This window comes from Octodon degus, unplaced genomic scaffold (assembly GCF_000260255.1).
Source record: "Octodon degus isolate 3935 unplaced genomic scaffold, OctDeg1.0 scaffold00012, whole genome shotgun sequence".
Classification (NCBI taxonomy): domain Eukaryota; kingdom Metazoa; phylum Chordata; class Mammalia; order Rodentia; family Octodontidae; genus Octodon; species Octodon degus.
The window spans coordinates 11969732-11989834 of record NW_004524588.1 but is presented as its reverse complement, the minus strand read 5'-3'; the positions used below and the strand labels follow the sequence as shown (position 1 = coordinate 11989834).

General features: G+C 39.3%; 1 pseudogene; it reads left to right on the top strand.

The window, feature by feature from the left end:
• The first annotated feature begins 7044 nt into the window (after window positions 1-7044).
• LOC101569140 overlaps window positions 7045-20103 on the top strand; it is a 14001-nt pseudogene continuing 942 nt past the window's right edge.

Below are 20103 nucleotides of genomic sequence, written 5' to 3'. Positions count from 1 at the left end.
AAGGGGGAACATACAAAAATGCATGGTAGGATAAATTTCTGAACTGGAATTCCTGGAACAGATCTGACCAAAATACTTTAGGCAGTGAATAGAAGATCACAGAAAAAAATCCTCTCACAAGGTACCAAAGAGTACTGGAATTTTCTGAAAACCTAGTTTCGACAGTGGCCATGGCAGACTCTAGAAGGCAGTTTAATGTATTTGGATATCTGGTGATGTCTCTGTTTTTCCTTGTCCCCCAGTCACCTCAAGAATGATCAGCCAGGTGAACATTTCATATACATGAAGTTACATATTTACTTTTTAACTTTTCTACTTAATATTTTCAGGGCTTGTTATATATTGGTACTTAATTATTTATTGCCAAATATTCCGTTGTACTAATAATTAAGTCATCCCTCAATACCTGTTGTTTGGTTACAGAAACTGCCAGGATACCAAAATCCATGGATGTTCAAGTTTTTTATGGAAAATGGCATAGTATTTGCATATGTTAATATTCTGTATAAGAGCAATACATCCTTTCATAAATGTATAAATTCTGCAGAAGTGATGTGTGTATTATAGAAAATGAGAAAATATAGCTAAACTAAAAATTTACCACACTAAAAAATGAAAGTACTTCATCACTGAGAATTACTGACAAGACTAATGCATGTCCTTTTTGATCTTTAAAAATGCTTCTCCCTCTATATAATTGTAAGTGTATGTATGTTATCAGAATAAGGTTCCTATTTATGCTGTTTTGTATACAACTTTTAAAGTCAACAATCTTAATCTCTTCCTTTGAATAAACTTTGTCTTCTAATATTGATGCCAAGTTTTCACCCCAGAATATGATTTATAGCTGTTTTCTCCAGAACACTATCAAATTTAGGACTGTGCATTTTTATCTGGTTGTTGTGCTCTATAAAGACTTTTCTATTCAATACAAAAAAAAAAAGAATGATCAGCCAGTGAGTGTACACTCTAAGTCTGAAGTCAGCCTCACTTCTAGTCCTGGCTCCCTTTCTTAGGGACATTAACTTTATCTTGCCTTGGTTGTCTCTTGAATAAAATTGGAATAAGATTGTTTAACGTTCTGAAATGGTTATGAAGACCAAGTGAAATAATTCCAGTAAAAAACTTAGCACAGTACCCGATGCATAATCATGAATTCATAAATTTTCTCTATTTAATTGTTTGTACAAAAGACTGAAAATTCACTGGAGACCATTAGCCTGTATGTGTTGCTCACCACTCTGAACACCACTGAGTCCAGTCCTTGGGACACAGAAAGAGGTCAAATATTTATCAAGGACATCAAGATAGTGCTTTTCCCATCATTTTTCTCTCTTTTTTTAAATTAAAACAGGCACACACACACACACACACACACAGACACACACTCACACACACACACAAATATTTACTTGGCAATCATATGTGCCAGATGTTCTATGAATGAAAGAAAATGAGATAACAAAGGATTTTAAGCAGCAGTGTGACTTGAAACTCCTTGCTCAGGTGTCTCATTCAGGTGCTGGTAACACATGGATATGTTAGCAGTCAGAAATTTTATCCAAGAGAATAATTCCATGTTTCCTGAAAACAAGACCTGCTTAAAAACCAAGTTCTACTGTGACTGTAGAAGTGACATCCTAAATTATGAAAGAAAAAAAAAAAAAAAGAAGTGACATCCTCTTGCATCTTTTGGATCAAAGCTATTTTAGACGAAACTGCAAATTATTACACCAAGAGATGATGATCTTAGGAAAATACTGATCTTGGACATAAAAAAGAAATAACATATCATCAAATAATGGACTTACAAGGTTGCACAATGGAGTCCCAGAGATGGAATGAATAAGGGGAATGCGAGAACAGATACCAAAAACCTATTTGGTATTTAACTGCCACATTTTGTAATTTTGCACCCATTATTGTGAATTCAATCTAAATGGGATGTCTGTTTTTTGCATCAGCCATTATACTAAGTAGCTTGGTAAATAGGAAGCAATTCTACTAAGCTGAATGAAATGATATGAGAAAACACCCCAACATTCACAGAGGTTTTCTGTTTTGAACTGTGTTTTTAAGAAAAGGTGACCTCATCAACTCTCTAAAACAATAGAAAGGGAGAAAGGCAGCAAAAGAGGTAGAGTACAAGAAATGAGACACAAAAGAAAGAAAATTGAACTTCAAAGTAGCCCAATGTGTATGCTTTTGATCTTATAGGTTACTGGAAATACATATAGTAAATCAAATATAAAAACTGTTTCATTTGCTATTTGGCAATTACAGTTAGGTTAAAAAAAGAATATTTGTAAAGGCACAAAGTCTGGGGGAATATTTCCCCTTCTGGCATAATTAAAAGAAAAATATATAGGAAAAATGGAAATTCTAAGAAACTGTGGTGGTTGACATTGTGTCAACTTGAGATGTTGGAAGCTTGGCTGGATTGGCTTGGTGATACCACTCCCTGGGCTGTGGTAGCCATGCCCTAAGAACCTGCCCTAGAGTGACTCAGCACAAAAAAGGTATACAAAGAGTCTGAGGGAGGCTTGTGTGTGCCACTTCCTTAGAGGAGCTGGATTGATGATGCTATCACACACTTGATCTTAGCCAAAAGGCCGAGAAGCGATGCTATGCCACTTTAGAGGAGCTTGGATCTTCACATCAGCCACTACCACTTTCTCAGAGGAGCTTTGGGCTTTGCAATCAGGATAGAAGGAAGAGAGAGATTCTTGATATACGCCACAGGGGCTGTTCCTCCACTGCTATTTCTTGTTTTCTGCCACCATAAACTGCGGTCATCTGCCTTGGAGCCAGTGGTGTATGGACTTAAAGCGTCACTAATTGTGAGATAAATAAATCTTCCCTTTTTTCATTTTGTGTGTTAGGTATTTGTCCCTGCAATGAGTGAAAAGTAAATGAGACAGAATTTGGTACCAAGAGTGGGGTCATTGCTGTGACTACCTGACCATGTTGTTCAATATCTTTTGGGAATGTCTTATGGGGAGAGATAGGAAGGATTTGCAGATGCACCCTACTAGAAAGAACCAGAATGCCTTTGGCTCCTCGGTATGGGAGATTCTGGTCAGAGTTCAGAAGATGAGAATGTTGATAGAAAGTCTGCCTGTAAAGACCAAGCTGGGGAGGTTCCTGCTGGGAAAGTGACTGCATTTGTTGTTGGACTGTGAATGATTTGTGTTATGGCTTAGCAGAACGTTTGGCTGATTTTACTTTTGTCCAGAGACTTTTCCTGAGATTGAGATTAAGCACAGTGGGCTAATTAATCTTGTAAAAGAAATCTCAAGGCAGTAGAATGTTGAGGCAGTGGTACGGCTATTGTTTGGGGCTTTTAGTCAAATATATATTGAAGGTCAAGAGCAAAGAGCCCAGCATGATGATTTAAAATGTGTATTTGGCCAGAAAGGAAGTGCCAGGAAGGCTGTGAACTGCAAAGACAGAGCTGAGATCTCCATTTCCCAGGAGAAATAGGAGAGTAGAAAAAAGGTCCTAAGACCACACCAGGAAGTGACAGCTTCTTGCCTTTTACAGCCTCAGAATTGCAAGGGTGAGGGACTTTGCTTTGATGAGAAAGCCACTGAGAACCGTGTTCCAGAATGGAGGCAGTGGCCATACCAGGTTCCAGAATGATGGATGCATAGAAAATTTGTTCTCAGAATCTGGGTCAGAGTGCTTAGCAATCCAGGCACTAAACTCCTACAGCCAAGAGAGAATAAAGCCTGGCTACTGCTCCAACTGGTAGCAGCCCATGGTATCATCCACATGGCACTGATTTTAGGCACATTTAGAATTCAGGAGTTCTGAGGTTAAGGAAGCTTCCACCTAGATTTCAGAAGGCCTGGGAGGCGAAGTAATGTGCCCTTGAGATGATAATGTGTGAAGTAGTGAGAAGCCTCTTCAGTGAAAACTCCAAAAGTTTGAAAAACCCAGGAACATGGATTGTTTGAGGAAAGCTGCAAGGACATAGCAAAGACAGCCCAAGAAACGCCACAGGAGCTACCAGCAGAAGTGCCATAGGGCTGGAGCTATGTAAGGCTTTTGAATTTTTATTTATTTATTTACATTTATTTATTTATTTGTGTGTGTGTGTGTGTGTGTGGCCAGCTCAGCTCACCAGGGGGCGGAGCTGGCTGGTATGTGGTGCTGGGGGATTGAACCGCAGTCCCTGTGCTTTGCTAAGCTTGTTCTAAGTAGGTGCTTTAGACCACTGAGCCATCTCTCCAGCCTATGTAAGGCTTTTGGAGCTCACAATTTGCTACAGATTGATTTGGATGTTTCCCATGGAACAAAAGGACTTATTGTTTGCCCTTCTGGATTTTGGATTTGTTTTGGTTCCAATGGTTTTTATCCTCCTATGCATATCTTTTGTACTGGTAATGTTTATTTTGTACCTTTGAGTGTTGGAAGTGTAACTTTTCATTTGTACAGGGGTTCAGAGCTAAGAGATTGCCTTAGATCTTTTTTTTTTCAGAACCAGGGATTGAACTCAGTCCCTTGTGCTTGCCAGGGAAAAAATATTCCACTGAACCATCTCCCCGGCCCCAAGATTGCCTTAGATCTTGGAGGGGACTTGGGACTTGGACTCTTCTGCAATTATGAAACTTTTAGGACTACAGCAACTCTTGCAGATAGACTAAGTGCCTTTATATAAAGGGATGAGTATAAATTCTTGGGGGGCCAAGGGGCAAAATGTTATGATTTTCATGTAATATAAAATTGGTAGACTTACTAGTGATTTGTAAGGATTGTTAAAGCTGTCGTATACCCTGTTTCTGGATAGGAAGAACCAACATTGTGAAGATGGCCATACTCCCAAAATTGTTGTACAGATTTAATGCAAAATCTATCAAAATATCACCAATGTACCTCACAGACCTGGAGAAATTGTTCCTAAACTTTATATGGAACCAGAAAAGACCTGGAATAGCAAAGGCGATCCTGAGCAACAAAGACAAGACAGAAGCCATTGCAATTCCTGACTTGAAATTACACTATAAAGATACTGTGATAAAATCAGCATGGTATTGGCAAATATATAGATCTGAGATACAACAGAATAGATTAGAAGATAGAGGCTTCTACAAACACACTCAGACACCTTATCTTTGACAAAGGGGCCAAACATGCTTACACGAAGAAAGATAGCATCCTTAACAAATGGTGCTGGAAAAACTGGCTCTCTACATGCCAAAAACTAAAACTTGAACCATGTCTATCACCATGCACTAAGGTAAAGTCAAAATTGATTAAAGATCTAAACATTAAAACAGAAACACTAAATCTTCAGTAAGAGAAAGTAGGGGGAACTCTTCAAGACATAGGGGTAGGCAAAGAGTTCATGAACAAAAATCAAATCCCAAAGGTAATACTGGAAAGAATTAACAACTGGGACCTCCTCTTATTGAGAAGTTTTTGTATGTCAAAAGAAATTACCAAGAAAGTGAAAAGACAACCCAAAAATTTGGAAAAAATCTTAATAAGCACTCAGACAAAGGTCTGCTGTCTAGAATTTATAAAGAAATGAAAAACATTAGGCTCCCAAAATTTAAAGACCCAATCCAGAAATGGGCATCTGAGATGAACATACACTTCTCAGAAGATGAAATTAAAGAAGCAAATAAATATATGAAAAAATGCTCTACTTCCCTAGCCATCTGTGAAATGCAAATTAAAACAACACTGATATACCATCTCACCACAGAAAGAATGGCTATCTTAAAAAAATCAACCAATTGCAAATATTGGAGAGACTGTGGGGGAAAAGGAACACTTCTCTGCTGCTGGTGGTAATGTAGACTGGTGCAACCATTATGGAAATCAGTGTAGAGACTCCTTAAAAACTAGGTCTGGAAATCCCATTCAAACCAGCTATCCCTGTACTGGGAATTTTCCCAGAAGAACTGAAAACATCATATCATAGTGATATATGTGCACCTATGTTTATAGCAGAGACACAACTTGTGATAGCCAAATGTTGGAAAAAAACCAAAATGCCCATCACCTGAAGAATGGATGAAAATGATGTGGTATTTTTATACAATGGAGTATTACTCAGATATAAAGAATGATAAACTTGAAGCATTTATATTTAAGTGGATGCCACTTGAAGATATACTCATGAGTAAAATAATCCAGACCCACATGTGTAAATATCATATCATCTCCCTAGTATAAGAACTCAGAAGAATAAATAAAATAGAAAGGTAAGACATAATTAAAAGGAAAGTGAGAATTTAAGGATTAAACAAAGAGAGGGCAAGGAGAAAAGCTAGGAAACAAGAGAGGGGCAAAATCAAATATTTATATGCACAAGATGGTTAAGGCAATAATCCTAAGAATCTTCAACAGGTTTTTGAAACTAGCAGTTAATTGGTAGGATTCTCACCCTGAGTAACTATATATGCTGATACTTAGGAACTAAGCAACTGCACTGAAGATAGCAATGTGTAATAGTAGGGCCATGCTTGGAATGCCTGTCATTCTGGTCTTCTAAATACATACTGCTTGTCATGTCATACCAATTACTGCCATACTGTCTCTCAAGTAAATGTTTGTTTGAAAAAAGGATAATAAATGAAAACTAGAGACAAGAAAAAAGTCATAGGACTTCCTGCTACAATGCTGTATATGGTTAGATTTCTAAATTTCTGTGTAAAAATAAGTAATTGTTTACTCTTTTTTAAAAATATTTTTTCTTTTTTTTCTGCACATTCTGTAGGGATTTAAAGTTTAACATATCAATACTTGATGGAAAATACCTGTTTCATGTAATGTCTGAGATGCTTGATATTGAGATAGCGAGTTTAAGCTCAACAGCCCATGTTAAAGGGTAATAATATCATTAAGCTTCTCTTCTGAAGGGTTAACAACTTAAGTTTGCAGACCAAAAATTAGAGAAAAAGAAGGGCTAAAAGGACAGCCAATATTTCAGACCTAACCATTCAAGATCACTGAGGACTCAGGACATAGGACAACCTGCACTGTAACATCCTGCAACTCAATGATGTCCCAAATGTTCTGATCTAGGAGATTATGGGGCCCCAGAGGAAAGTGATTGTCGATGGAGAGTGTGCGTAAGGAGAGTCACAAGGAGAGAAAACATTCTCTCAGGCTTTCACAGAGAGCACATTGGCCAAGCAATGGCCGTGACTCATCTACATGGCTGACACTGACAAAGGACCTACAAACTGTGGTACAGGGTTTCAGGGTAAATCCTGAGGGGATTTGACTGACCTAATCAGATACAAAAGTTACATTTCTTGTTATATAGGTCTTGCTTTATACTGTTCTTAACCATCCAGCAGAAAAGTATAAAAACGAGGTATAAAAAGTAAAGTCATATTAATATGCTGAGCTGTAAAAGGCTCAAGTCAACAACTTCTGACATTGCCAGTCCAAAGGATAACCCACTAATGTTATGGACTACTGGACTGGATTGGATTATTTTGCTGAATTCTTGCACCTACAATATTTACATGGCAATGGAATACCCATCTCTGACAAAACTAAACAAACAAAAAAAAGGGATACTAATGAAGGACCATTTTGTATGTGTATATGCAAAATATTTAGGATAGATATTTAGCTACTTTCTGTTAACTCAGTGAGAAGACAGATTTGTAGTAATAGTGTTTGGACAGTATATCATGTCTGCATCTTGTACTATGAATAACTACTATGAAGACAACAATATGCAGTGTATTAATTATTGAAACTGTCCTACTAATCTGTTTTGAAACTGTCTCATTGCTATTTGTTTCTCAATAAAATTAATAAAAAAAAAGTTGTGTCCAATGTCTGAAATGTTTATAAGTATGTCTTTGTATCTGGAGACCACCGGTTTAAAAAATATGTTTAGTTACCAAGTTGACAAGTGGTGGATTGTGGTGGTTGACGTTGTGTCAACTTGAGATCGCTGGATTAGCTTGGTGATACCACAACCCGGGGCTAGGTGGCCCTGCCCTAAGGGCCCGCCCTAGAGTGACTCAGCACAACAAAAGTATATAAAGGGGTTGATGAAGGCTTTTGTGTGCCACTTCCTTGGAGGAACTTGCTTGACGCAGCCTTGCCACTTTGGAGAAGTTCGGATCTTTGCATCAGCCATCACCTCATTCTCAGAGGAACTTTAGTCTTCACAACCAGTGTAGAATAAAGAGAGGCTTGAACGATGCTGCAGCTGCTGCTCCTCCTCTACTCTTTGTTGTTTTCTGACACATGAACTGCCACCGAGTTATCTGCCTTGGAGCCAGCAGAGTATGGACTGAAACCTCCACAAACTGTGAGCTAAATAAACCTTTCCTTGCTTAATTTTGAGTGTTGGAGATTTGTCCCAGCAATGAGTGTAAAGTATCTGAGACAGGAACTACACAGAATCATTATGAGAGTTTTCAACCCATCTTTACCAGAATAATTTCTAAGCACTGTGTAAAATTTATGCTGTTTTACTTGTTTATTATAGCACATTTTACTGTAAGACAGTGTCATAGTTTACTTTTCTTGTCACTGTTTTTGTTGCTTATATCCTATCCAGGCTACACTGGAGACCCCAGAAGTTTGGAGAAGCCAGAGACATGGATTATAGAGAGCTTATCGCAGTTCAGGAAGTTTATATTTGTAATCTCATGAAAAGTTATTGGAATTTTATTGAGTTAATTCCAATCTACCACTTCCAGTGCAACCCACAGCAAAAATAAAGACAGTAAGGAGCATTTGCACTGTGGGGAGCCAAGGATTCCTAAGTCTAGCCACGATGATGGCCTCTGGAACAAAGGCCTCCACCCAAAAATCAAACCTGGATTTTATTCATTTGTAAAGAAGGCAGTGGCTTGAGAATGAGTCACTGTGAGAGTGCTGGGAAGTATGTGAGTGCTGTGAGCTGGGCCAAGTAGGAGGCCTGAAATCACCTCTGCAGTATGCAGAAAGGGTATGCAGAAAGAACAATATGCAATTGAGATAGCATGCAATCAATGTTTTGAGGTCAGTGCTTCAGCTCTGATGTGTAATCTTTTAAGCCCCATGAAGTCATAGCCTCCATCTTAAGGCTCCATCCCAGTGGACAGTGTAGAGCACTGGCTCCTCATTCCACCTCACTGGGGATCACACAAGGTAGCAATGGGGAGTCCAGGGAAACATGCCTGTCATCTTCAGAGACCTCATAAGCACCTCAGCTGGAGGGATATGTATTGTTTAAGGCCAACTGAAGGGATAAGGAAGTCCTATCCAGCTCTGTACGAGTCAGTACATGGAAATAGGATCAAACTCAGCCCAAATGGAGACAAATGCGCCTCTTTCAAGGGCAGATGTTCAGGTGGTCCTCTATAACGGATCATTTGAGGAATACTGCAAGGATTAAGCAAATCTAGCCAAGAGAAAAGCCGTGAGAGCAACAACCACCAGCAGTGCCATAGGAGTGAAGCCACCCAAACCCTTTGGAGTTCATATCTTGACACTGATTGGCCCAGATATTGAACGTGGACCTGTGGAACTTAAAGTTTGCTTTTGGACTTGTCTTAATCCTATTCTACTCCCTACTTTTGTCTTTTCAAATGGGGGTGTTTATTTTGTGTCATTGTATGTTAAATGTGTTTGAATGATCTTTTCATTTATACAGAAGCTCATAGCTAAGAATTTGCCTTAAATCTTAGAGGAGACTTTTTTTTTTTACATTTATTTATTGTGTGTGTGTGTGTGTGTGAGTGTGTGTGTGGCCAGCTCAGCCCACCAGGGGGCGGGGCTGGCTGGCATGTGGTGCTGGGGGATCAAACTGCGGTCCCTGTGCTTTGCCAAGCTTGTTCCAAGTAGGTGCTTTAGACCACTGAGCCATCTCTCCAGCCCCTAGAGGAGATTTTGGACATGGACTTTTCAGCAATGCTGAAACTATTAGGATTTGGTAAACTCTTATAGATGGAATAAATGCTTTTATATAAAGGGATGTGGGGCCAGCGAGATATCTCACTGGACTAAGTGCCTATTTTGGCAAGTGGAAAAACCAGGGTTTCATCCCCAGTCCTGCATGCTGCACCATCCCTGGCCACGGGGCCCACTGAGGTGGCAAATGAATTTGGGTGTGGTGGTGCACACCTGTAATCCCAGGGCTGGGGAGGCTGAAAACAAGAGGATCACTACAAGTCCAAGCTACATAGTTGGGCCTTGTACCGAACACATAAAATGAAAAAGTTAAAGGGACGTGCCTGAGAATTTGGGGGACCCGACGCAGAATGTTATGACTTGTATGTAGATTTTCTACAAAGGCTCATGTGGTTATAGGTCAGGCCTTTGGGAGGTGACTGGATCTATGTCATGATTAAGGATATGTGGTCCTAGATTAGCCTACTAATTGGTTTAATATTGATCTGTGTGGGGGTTAAGCCCCACCCTGCATGGGTGACATCATTCAAAAGGCTTACCACCTAGATGGGGCAAAACATAAAGAGAGGTTTGCTACTGCTGCTGCTGCTGCTGCTTTTTGCTGCTGCTGCTTCCTTGCCTGCTCTGCTGTAAATTGTTGCTTCTTTGTGATTCCTCTCTGCCATACCACCTTGGCTTAGAGCCCACCAACTACATACTGAAACCTCTACAAACTGTGAGCCAACATAAACCTTTACTTCTTCAACTTCGTATGCCAAGCATTTTGACTCAGCAAAGAGAAAAGTGAGACATACATGTTGAGAGTGTAGGGCAATAAAAATGACAGAGCCTAATTAGAACATAAGAATATTAACATCAGACTTCATTGTAAGATAGAATAATGTTATGGGGATTAGAACTTGCTAGTAATTTTGTATTTTTGAAGTAGGACAATAAAAGTGTTTTGGTTGCATATCCATATTAAAATGCTAAGAATATGGGCCGGCCAGATGGCTCAGTGGATTAAAGCACCTGCTTAGGCAATGCAGGGACTGGGGTTTGATCCCTGGTGTTGTGCCAGCCCCGCCCCTGGGGTATGCTGAGATGGCAATTGTGACTGGGCATGGTGGTGCATGTCTGTAATCCCAGAGTTTGGGAGGCTGAAAAACAGGAGAATCACTATAAATCCAATCTGTATAGTGAGACCCTGTAGACCCTGTATCAAATACATTAAAAAAATGCTAAGGATAATGTTAAAGTAATTAAAATGTATGATTTCTAAACCTATAGAGCAGGGATGGTGAACCAATTAGAGACTAAGTGCACAAAGTGCAAACCAAAATCTACTTACATATTGCAAAGTACCAACACTGCAATTAAACTTCAATACTGAGGTTTTAGTTTAGAAAAATCAAATCATACATCTTAGGTCATCCAGGCAGATGGACTTGGTCTGCCTTTTGCAGCATATATGCCATGGGTTCACCATCAAGGCTGTAGAGGCACAATAGATCTAAACTCAGCCTAAATGAAATTGGAAGGGCAGAAAAGCATGCAAAGCAGATTATTTGTCTAAAAATGAAATGTTAGGAAGAATTCATATATATTAGGTCAATGTAACGAAATAACCCATTATTGATAAATGCCAATTTACAATTTTCAAAAGTCAGCTACGTAGTGTTTACCCTACACATGTTGAAAGCATTGTAACACAGACAGATTGAAAGTGTGACAAAGTAATCTGCAAGAGCCGTTCATCAAAAGAAAGCATCACACCTACCACTAGCATCAGAAAAAAATAGGTAGCAAGGCAAAAATGATTATACAGGATGAATAAAAACTACAACTTCATTTAAAAGTTGCAATAACACAAGAGATAGTCATCCAAAGCCTGTAGGCACCTACTAGCTAGTGCAGCCTCAAATACATGAGGTGAAAGGTAGTTTGTGAAGTTCACGTTGCTGCAGAATATAAGTTAAGGTAGATATATCACTGATCTGGGTCAGAGTTAAGGTAGATATATCACTGATCTGGGTCAGTGATTATTTACAGGAGCTTTTGATATAATAGCAGTTAATTTTTTTTTTTTTTTATTTAGCACAGGGTTCTACAGGGTCTCACTATACAGACTGGACTCATAGTGATTCTCCTGCCTTTAGCCTCCCAAGCACTGGGATTATAGGCGCGCACCACCACATCCAGTCTCAATCACCATCTCAGCACACCCCAGGGTGGGGCTGGCAGGGTATGCTGGGAATCAAACCCCAGTTGCTGTGTCAATAGCAGTTAATATTAACTATATAGTACCCTGGCTAAATGGATGTTAAAATATAGAAAAAGTTAAAAGTGATCCATGATCATTTTAAAACAATCAAGAAAAAAGGGATTAAAAAAGAAAGAAAGAAAAAAGGGAAAAAAGAGCACCAAAAGCAAAAACAGACCAATATAAGAGCTCTTTTCTGATCCATCCATGTTTCCGGCCTCTTCCTCCTTGCCCACAGCAAAGGCATCTGCTGGCCCAGACCTCCTCACATTGGAGTCAGGTTGATGCTCTTTAATAATTAGTTATGTGATTTCTGAGCTCTGGTCCATGTGCCCACCTGCCAGGAGAGAAAGCCTATTTTTTTCAGCTTCAGTATAGTCAGATCAGTTGAAGGGGTACAGGAATATTTCTTAGAAACAGTAATAATAGAACAAAATTAGCTGTCTCTATTGGCACCACAGTGGGTAAGATCAAGCGTGAGTGCCTGCCGGGTACCTGCAAGCACCTGCCAATCCCCACGCTTGCCAGCTGCGGCACTAGACCTCTACACTAATCAAAGGCCATCGGTGATTCTGATGGGTCACCCTGGCTTCCACTATATGTAGTGTCTATCCGCTCAGTGGGAAGATATGCAAGTCCGCTAAATTCCTAACATAAAACATCTATACCATCGAAGCCCGACCTAGTTGCCATGGGAGATTATAAGATGAATGAAACCTTTTTTTGCACCAAGGCCCTAGAACGGGGAACTAGTGACAGAAAGATAGTCAGAGAACATCAAAATGAACATATTTTCTGAGAAATGGTTTCTCTCAGGACTCGTGAGATGGCTCAGGGGTCTAAAGCTCCTACTTAGAACAAGCTTAGCAAAGCACAGGGACCGCAGTTCAATCTCCCAGCACCACAAGCCAGCCAGCCCTGCCCCCTGGTGGGCTGAGCTGGCCACACACACACACACACACACACACACACACACACACAAATAAAATTAAAAAAAAAAAAAGAAATAGTTTATCTCATCCTGAGACTTTAAGTTTTGGTTTACCAGACACAGTTGTTATTACCTGTACATGTCTAGAATTTGCATCCTTGTTCAGGAAAACACTTTCACTTGCCAGTTTATTTAAATGATGATTAATATGCTAAGCTTGAGCTCACTGGCAATGTTCAAAGCAGTAATTTTGAAGGCCACAGATCTGCCTGCTCTGCCCTTTCCATGGAACCATTCAGAAACAGTCCGGGCAGCCTACAGAGCTCCATCCCCACTGCACAGGCTTCTCACAAGGTCCATCACCTTCACTGCAGAAGAGGCAGAAGTGCCCCTCTGCTCATGCCTGCAGTTATCTGCCTCCAAGACTCTGTTGGTCTCCCACCGCATGTCCCTGGGGTTCGTGGAACTACTGGTTTCATTCTCCAAGTGCACTGGAGGGCTCCAAGTTTTGCTTCTTTCATTTCATCCATTTACATGGCAAATACATTTCAATGCCTTGTAAGTCTTAAAGTTCATTTAATAATAAAATTAGTGGAGTCTAGGCACAGAGTCTGGGACTGTGACATAGCTTTTTGGGAGAGGTTGTCTGAAGGATGTGGGTCACTATATGTGGTAGTCCAACCTCCTGTGGCTGGTAGTACAAAGTGTTGCCATTGGTATTGCCTCTTATAAGTGGCTGCCAGCCTGGGTGATGGTGCTGATAATGATGTGAGATAAAGCAACGTTTGTTCTCTCATTGGAAATGATGGTGATGTCTGGCACAGTATGAATCCCCATGAATCTGTCTGCAGAAGGCCTTTCAGCACAAAAGAAAGCTTTTGCACCATCACTGCAGCCAAATCTGTGGTACCATCCTAGGGCATGGCAGAGCTTTTCTTGTGATCAGGAATTTCTGGTGGGTCAGGAATACTTGGGTTCCCAAGTATGGCACTGGGTGCAACAATTTTCTTGCCCTTGAAAGCTGTTCTTGAAGATTTGTGGGATGGAATTTAATCTTCCTTCACCCTCTGCAGTGCTGCACTGACTTTTCTTAGGATGGGAAACAGCTGAAGGAATCCCTGCTCCAGCATCAGAAGGGTGCAGTGTCTGAGGTTTGCTGCAGGGCAAGTTTGTGTGCACTTCATGGCCAGGAGCCCGGCCAGGGCTTCTGCTGAGATCACTGCCTGGGTGCACTGTACCAGTGACACGTGCCTGCTAGCACTCCAGTGAGGGGAGTGGGGCTCTGAAGATTTTCTCTCCAGGAAGAATTGCCTGGCTATGTTTTCATTATATATCTTCTCTGAAAAAGGTCTGTGAAGTCCTTTTTCTGAGAATCCCATTGTGGTCATCATATTTATTCTTGTCAGCCTGGGACATTTAGCTCTTGCTCAACTAAGAGGAGCAACTTGCTCATTAGATGATGCAGAACCACGCCAAGATACCACATGCCAACTCTAGGCCCCTGGGCTCCTGGCCCAGGTAGATCTTGGGGGCTGCATACCTCGCAGTTGCCACAGTGCATGTCCACATGTGGGAGCTGCCACGGCTTGTGTCCAGTTTGTTCCCCATAGTCAATTCAGTGCTCAATCCAACACGTACCAGTTTGATGCTCATTTCCTCATCTAATGATGCTTGCTGAGTGTTCCGATCTCTCCACTGTCCCCTTGTCAGACAGGATCCATAGAAACTTAGCTCTTGCTTCTCTTTTGTCCATTTTTCCAATAGCAACCAAATAGTCACACATTTCAGCACCTTTTGTATATTTCACTGTTACAGTTATTTTCTCACATTGCTGAGACAAAATACCCAACACCCGAAAGGAAGGAATAAAAGTTTTATTTCACTCACAGTTTGTGAAGGTTTCAGTCCTTAACCAGCTGGCTCCAAGGCAGGGTAGCATGGCACAGGAGCAATAGTTCAAGGTGGCAGAAGACAGCAAAAACTGCAAAGGCAACAGGGTGGAGAGCAAGCCTCCTTTTCTCCCTTATATCATATGCCCACTATACCCCCAACCCCCAGGTGGGTGTAGCACTCACACCATCTTCCTGCCCTTCTCTGCACAGGATGAGGATGTTTATAAAGTGAGGACCCTTGCCCACTGCCGGGTCACTTAAATTTCTTTTTCTTCTTCTTCTTTTAAAAAAAAAAAAAAAAAAAAAAAAAAAAAACTTCTAAACTTCTCAAATTGACAGGATGCATCAACCATTACCCATTACTGAACAGAAAGCTTTCTCGGTCTCGATGACTTCAAACAGCTGTACTATATTTGGATGGTTTAGCATTCTCATTATTTTGATTTCTTTTTGCAGCTTTGGGAGTCTTACTGTACTCTTCTGGGTTTTTCAATTATTCTTATGGCAACCTCAGCGTGGTGATGATGTGTGTGGCTAATTTGTCTTTGCATAGTTCCTCTTGTGGAGAGTTTTCAACACTCTGTATTTTCCTATTTGCATTTCTTCCTTGCATCTAGTTCCAGAGGTGTTTTCTTATAGCCAGTTTCCCATGAGGGGTGGAACATATTTGTCAGTTTCCTGATCATTATCTTCACTATCTAGTTGGTAGTCTTCTTTGGATGTTTTAAGAAAATAAAGGCAAGCAGCTCAATCTACTCTACCAATATAAATGCCTAATAAATAATAAATATAATAAACAAATTAATAGCAGAATACAGCAATAAAACAATAAACATAATAAACTAATAAGAAATATAAGATGAATACAATAAATATAATAAACTAATAAATATAATAAATATCTCTTGTTATCACTGGCAGTATTAGGAAGGGAAAGATTGAGGAAAGCCTGAGGGGGAGAAGTGGAGAGGGGACAGAGTGTGAAGGGCAGGAGTGAAAAGACCCTTGGAGAGAGCAGAAAGGAGAAGTCAGGTCCCCAGATAACTACAAAAGCCTTCTACAGGAAACAATGCTTGATCAGTTGATATTATCTGTCTGAATAAGTCAGGGGATTGAGGTCAAGTGAGCAGTCTCCTGATTTCTAGGATACTCATTCTAGAATCTGCCATTGTCAATGTCATCTTAAGGGTACTGAAAGCGTAAAGAGGTGGGGTAGGGGCATGAGGGTAGGAGGTGAAGGGTGGAGGAGGGAGGGAGTAGAAAAGAACTCACTGTATCATTTACATGTACCAACTCTCTATGATGAATGTAGCCATTTTGCACTGCTTACATGTACCAATAAAAACAAACTTTTTTTTTAAATGCTTACATGAAGTCCTAGGTTCAAAACCTTTGGATTTAATTTACAGTTTTCCTAATAAATTACTATGAGAATTTTTGACACATGAGATTTGGGGATACAACACTGAACTAACCAGACTTCTTGGGTGGCAGTTAACATAGAAAATTCAGGCTAACTCAATTCTAGAAAAAAACATTTTGTCATGGATTGCCCACTCAAAACCAAAGAAAGGACTTTAAAAATGAAAGGCACTTAGGTAGCACCAAGGTTCTTCATAGCAGCACGAAGTTCAGTCTCATTGAAACAGCAAAGGACTAAATAACACATCACCTTTTATCTCCCTTACATAACATTTTAAGGTACCATGGCATGGGCATTCTAATGTGCTCGCTCCTTGGTTGGGAGATGAAGGTTACTTTGACCCACTTCCATTTTTTATGAAGCTGTGAAGCCCACATGAAGTGGTGTCCTCAGGTGCCAAACATCTTTTGAAAGTCCCACCATTTAATAGCATTACATTGGCAATTGAATTTCAACAAATTTTAGGAGGGACAGTCATTGGAAACCAACATCTCACTCCAAAAGGAATGGCAGCTATCAAGAAATCAACCAATAACAAATGCTGGTGAGGCTGTGGGGAGAAAGAAACACTTCTTCATTGTTGGTGGGAGTATAGACTGGTAATTCTTCAAATTAAAACTACAACTTGCACTTGATTCAGTTATTCTCATTTTAGTTATTTTTCCCAGAGAATTAACATCTTACCACAGTCATGTATATATACATGTTCATGGCAGCATAGTTCATAATAGCTAAATAACCTATATGACCATCAACAGATGAACGGATAAAGAAAATGTGGTGCATATATTCAATTTAGTACTACTCTGCTGTAAAGAAAGATAAGCTTGGGACATTTGTAGGAAAATGTATGCACTTAGAGACCATAATGTTAAATCAGACATACAAGTGTGACCATTACATAGTTTCTCTTATACAAAAAAAAAAAAATATTTAAAAGTATGAGATAAAAAATGATAGGGAAAAAAAGAAAGTAAATTTTTTGTATTCTATGTATATTTCTGCTGTCAGTTTCTAGTTTCATTCCAATATGATATGAGTTCACAGTGCAGGATTTTCATTCCTTTGGAAATATTAACTTCCTATCATTGCTAAGAATACGATCTATTTTGAATAAAAGTAAAATAATTTCCCACAATAGGAAAAATCTATGAAGAAAGAGAACATCTCAGTGGTTGCCTAGATTTGGAGGGAGGGAGGGATTGGAAGTTTATGGGTAGAAAGTCTTGTTTTGGAATAACAAAAATGTTCTAAGTTTGATCATAGTCATATTATACAACCCTATCAATATACTTAAAATGTACTGAATATTAAGGTTGTAAATTTCACAATGTTCAAATTTTAGTTTGCTAAATCTATTATTTTTATAAAAGAAGGAGGGAAAAAAAGCAAGAATAAAACAGAAGGAACGGCCATTGAGAGGCATCACAAAAGCCAGGAGGAGAGGGATGGCAAGAAAAGCTGGCTTAGTGATATCAAATGACACTGATGCAGAAAAGCAAATTGTGTGAGATATTCAGAAGGTTTTTGATGAGTTGGGTAGAAGCTAAATTACAATGATCAGGAGAATGGACAGAGAATTTTGGGACTCAATGTTTGGCAATGAAAACATTGAAAAATAGCAAGCCAGGTTCATACTCTGAGAATGAACCAGGCAGAGAAAATTCTTTTGGAATAAAGGAGCACCAGTTTGTCATAGCCAAATCAGGAAAAATGAACTTAGATTGAGAATCACTCATGAAGTAAGAGACGAGACCAAGGCTGCTGTCTGAGGAACAGAAAGATGGTGGTGGTATGGAATGAAGGAGGAGGGCGTTGTGATTCACAGTGACTGGAGATGAGCAAACTGAACATCCAACTTGAGTTTTCCAGCTTTGTTCTTAGTAGGTTGAGAGTAAAGCTATCTGCTGAGAATAAGACTGGAGGCTCTGAGGCTTAAGAACATACAAAGGATTTGAAACAACTGCTCTGAGTTATTTGTTGAAATAACGGTTGGGATGGTGGAAAATAATGCTATCTTTTTGTAATTTTGGCGCCTCCTAATTTTGAGCTCAAACCATTGATTTACCCATCAGCTTGACCATCTAAAGGCCAGACTGGCTAATGGTCTGCTGCATAATTCTCATTCCTCCACAGAAAGATATGCCTTCATTTCCACAAATGCCAGTCTAAAGGTGCTCCTACAATGGAATTAATTTGTTTGTTTTATCAGTCACATTGTCATTCCAGCAGCTTTTCTACTTGGGGTTGATAAAGTCAAGAATTGGTATCACTGCAAATCCCTGGATCCATGCCACTGGTGGGTATCAGGAAATCTTCATGACTCAATCTCTCAGTCATTTTTTCACACATAAAACTCCTGTAGCCACCACAGTATTTTTGAATCATATTTCATTTAATGTTTTGTTCCTAATTATGCATTAATTTTTTTCAGTTATGCATAGTTTAATTCTGAAGTGCAGAAAATGGAAGAGAAGCAGAAACAATAATTCTGAAAATTTGCTTTAAGATGTTCCACTAGCATTCAAATTTCTCATATCAAATGAAAGTCCATTTTGTAGTCAAAGTTCTCATACCACTCATCAGAATGTCTTCAGCAGGTTAACCATGCTTAAATGTAAAATATTGTATTGACTATATGCAATTTGATTTTCTAACCATTGAGAAGAAGGCTTAGTGTGTTATTTGTGAAATGGTTGCAAATCAAAACTGACTCCTCTTTCCTTATCTAGTAACTTAGAAACAAAAAGTTATATTTACCTAAAAAGGATACCAATTGATTTTATAGTTGAAATGAAAATTTCAAACATAAATTTATGAAAGCAATTATTGAGCTTAGATTTTGTATTCATGCTTCAATCTATTTTTAATATATTTTTGGTCCCAAAGTAAAAATACAGACTCTCAGGCAAGCAGGAGGCTATTGACTGCAGCAGCGGAGCAACGCCTCAATCAAAGGAACTTCTTTCTTCACGCTCTTCAGGAAGCGATTCGGACAGTAAAGTTGACAAAAAGTTAAAGAAGAAAAAGCAAGTTGCTCCAGAAAAGCCTGTAAAGAAGCAGAAGACTGGTGAGTCTTCAAGAGCTCTGTCATTTTCTAAGCAGAGCAGCAGCAGCAGTAACATGTTTCAGATGGGAAATTGAGACATGTCAGTGTTCGGCACTTTAAAAGGAAAGTTCACATTGATATTAGAGAATATTGGAGGGATCCAGAAGGTGGAATGAAACCAGGAAGAAAAGGTGTTTCTTTAAATCCAGAGCAGTGGGGCCAGCTGAAGGAGCAGATTTGACACTGATGATGCAGTAAGAAAACTGGAGAATCTGAGCCCCCAAAACCTGTACTGTTGTAGTTGTTTTACTCTGTCTTTTTACATAGTCTTTTGTTTTCTAAACGTTGTTTTCCAAGCTATCATATATTTGGATTGCAGAACAATTTATAAGAGGAATACTTTTTAAAATGTGCATTATTAAAAATGTTCTGAGTGAACTTAATTGTCAACTTTATTAAGGATGATTACTTTGTGCCTACCACCTAGTGTAAAATAAAATCAAGTAATTCCACTAAAAAAAAACAAAGTAAAAATATGATATATAGTCAAGTTAAAATTTACTTTTCTATGATTTTTTCAGAACTGGGGATTGAAGTCAGGCCCTTGTGCTTGCCAGGGAAGCACTTATTCTACTGAGCCATCTCCCCAGCCCCCTAATACAGAAGTTAATATAAATCATATATATA